This window comes from Bombina bombina, chromosome 12 (assembly GCF_027579735.1).
Source record: "Bombina bombina isolate aBomBom1 chromosome 12, aBomBom1.pri, whole genome shotgun sequence".
Lineage (NCBI taxonomy): Eukaryota > Metazoa > Chordata > Amphibia > Anura > Bombinatoridae > Bombina > Bombina bombina.
In genome coordinates, this window is record NC_069510.1 from 157529556 (window position 1) to 157533153 (window position 3598).

A 3598-nucleotide genomic window follows, 5' to 3' on the forward strand; every position below is an offset into this window, starting at 1 on the left:
TTAAGTTAGTTGGGTTTTAAGAATTTACTATAGCTTCCACCTTATCCAAAGAATGTAGCAAATTTGATAATAAAACTAAATTGGAAAGTTGTTTAAAATTGTGTTCTCTACCTGAATCATGAAATACATTTTTTGGGTTTAGTGTCCCTTTAAGCATTGATGTTAGTTGTATGTCAGTCTCCAAAATCAACATCACAGATATTATATTTACAGCCTGTTTCTGAGCAATGTTAAACTAATAGTCACCAGGATTTTACACACGGGGTATTGTAAAATACAGGATAATTTATGTTTCTCTTTAAAGGATCAATACAATTGAACCTTAATGATTTAGATAGGGCATGTAATTCAAACAACTTTAACATTTACTTGTATAATCAAATCTGCTTGGTTCGCTTGGTATTCTTTGTTAAAGGCTAAAACTAGGCAGGCTCATAGGCTGCAGCACTAATTGCCAAATTGCAAGTTTATAAAAAAAGCACTGAGATAAGTGGGTAGTCTGCAGAGATTTGGATACTAAGTAATCACAGTGGTAAAATAAGTTTATCAATACTACCGTGTTGATCATGTAAACCTGGGGAATAGGTAACAAAGGGACCATCTATTTTTTTTTTTTTTTAAACAATAAAAATGTCAAGTACCCTGTCCCTTTAATTTAAATAAAACATTTCCCCTGCTGATTTTATTAGTCACAAATCTTCTGCAATTACCACTCCAAGGCAGGTATACACTTTCTTGTTCCCCTCCAGACACATTAAGTTTACACAGTAAGTATTTCCTAATGACATTATTGAACAGTTTTGGAACATGTCATTCTGTTTCAGGACCTACAGTTACACTCAAAGGTTCTGATATGTGCTTATTCCCAACTCCAATAATCATTAAAGCTTTTGGCAATATTTACAAGGTGTGCTTTGTCTTACAAGAACTGGCAGTCAGTCAGAGCCTGCATTCTTCTTAGGGTTAAACAGTCCCCTCTCCCCCTCCTTTTTCTTATAGCACACAGCTCCTATGTCTTTACTGTCTGACTGCTCAAAAGTCTTATCTGTGTCACATTTTTCTATAGTTAAAACATTTTATTCCACTTGAAAAATGTAAGTAAAAGAAGTTAAACAACCATATACAAACATCTTCATTAAGATTATACCTGCTTTAATTGTATTCAGCCACTAAATATTATTTGAACTAAATATTGTCTTTGCATAATTATTGCAGCTGGCCAGTTCTGCAAATCAATACAAGACAATATGTATATATATGAAAATTTGCTGCAAATAATTTACCATCAATAATTCTGTGTAATTTCAGTGGAGAACACAATAAACCTTATACACAAAAGTTCAAAATACAACATTTACCTTCAACTGCACATTGTGCACTATTGCTCTGACAAAATCATACAACAGAGACATTGAACACTGACAATCAACCACTAATTAAAACTTCAAAAATATTCACTCCTAAGGTAGAAAACCCACCATTCAAACTTCTAATATCTCCTTACATATCTCCAGCACCTCTTCAATATACACATTTTCATGAGCATTACATTCTGAACCATCTAACAAAGAAATACATTTCCTCTCAATTATTCCTATTTTTACAAAATTGTATAATATACACTTACTTTGTCCATGGGTACTCGCTGATAACAAACACTAAAACATGATTTACCCACTTAAAATGTCACTTAAGGAATATAAAGCACAGTTGTTAAGTTATAACTTAATCTTAAAACATTAAAAGACAAACGTCAGTCCATCTATCAGTATTCCTATACCCCTCTTACATGCAGCTCTTGTGTCTGTGTTTTTGTGCTGCTGGAGTGACAAACAATATTTGCTCATGTGTCCCACCTTTCCACATTTGAAACATTTTATTCTTTTACCCCTTGCACTCTTTTTCTTCCCTTACTGGGAGATTTAATTTTAAGTTTTTCATTTATTTTTGATAATTATCCTCTAGTGAAGTCTTTATCGACTCACACTGTCTTTTTACTGCCTTAGTATTCCATTTAAAATATGCTTTCCACTCTTCTGATGTAGGGTTGTTCTTTTTTGAAACCTCTATTAAAACATTACTTAGGGTATTTATTTTATCCAGGTTCCAAGAGCCACCCTCTGGCCATATATTGGACCCTTTGTTTTGAGTTAGTCAGGACCATTTAGTATGGTACTTATTACAAAAAGGGCCATGGTGTTGATTCATATATTCTGCTGGGGAACCTTTTAGCCATTTAGGATTAGTGGAACAGCCTTTAGAGAAACTATGTCCCATTTTAACCAACGTTAAACTTTCAAATATTCAGGAGGTCTCACAGTCAAAGCTCTGCCACAAATTTGCTTATGAACATTTTTTATCTCAAACTTATATCCCACAGATTTTGCTGGCCATAAAACTTCTAGGCTAGGACAGAGAATCTCAGCGTTATTAGCCATGCAGTGTATGATCGCTATGGGTGTATCAGAAGGTTCACAAAGTTAGACACAGCAGATGAATCACCTTATCCGATTTTTCATAAAATAGCTATTTAGATATGAAACCCCTGTGCTATGTACATTTCAAGAAGCACACTATTAAATTGGGAGACCTCACTACCTACAGAGCTTCCCTGCAGTGATGTACTGGGTATGGGAGAAATGGCTGCATTATTTACACACAATTCTAAGCATTGGTTATAACAGAGCATCAGGAGGAAATAAGTGCAGATATATCATTACACATCATGTTGAAGTACAGAGACAGAAAGGGTGAGCAATATATGTTAAGTGAGGGAAAATACGCTGCATAACAGATTTTGGGGGAGAGTCTTTTCAGGACCAAATAGTGAGAGACAGCCGTTATTGTAAAGTTAACTCCAAACAGAACACCTCAGCAATAAGATTGGTATCAAACCTCTTAGGGGGCATTAGAAGTGTACATAATGTTAGGGGGAAATAAACCTGAGCATGAAATAATACATGTGGATCTTCCGACTCCAGTTATGCCCACACTGAAGACACTGAACGTCAATAGATAGACAATTTCCCCAGTTCAGTTGAGACCACCATGTTGCATGTGGGTCAGTCCCAGGGCAAATATAATTAACCCACGCCAAGTCTACAAACCTGGCAGACGCCTTCCGAGGGGTGATAGTCCCAGTAATATGGCTGCCTGATCCCTCCGTAGGTTTCTATATAGCAACCTGTTGCCAAGTACCCCCACAAACAGTCGGACTTCAATTTATATGCAGCCGTAGCACCATCAGAAGCTGGGAGCATATCACCTACTCCATCAGCACCGGTCAGGTCAACAACTGGCCTCTTGTCTAGTGCAGCGCTCGCCCTGCTCTTGTGATGGCAAACAGGCACCTCTGCCACGTGGGTGTCAAGAAGAGGGATCCCCAGATTCCGCCAGGTCAAAAAGGGCCTCAACATTCTCCTCAGGGTCCGGAGCTCTCACTGGGGCAGTAATCAGGTCACAGGTTAGTGAGGTGTTTATTTCAGCGCGGTATTCTTGGGCCATCTGATCGTAGCCGGGTAGTGTATGTATCCGGAGTGGTGCTGCAGACATACTTCTCTGATGGCTGTTCACAAAAATCAGGGTGTGCTCCTGAGAT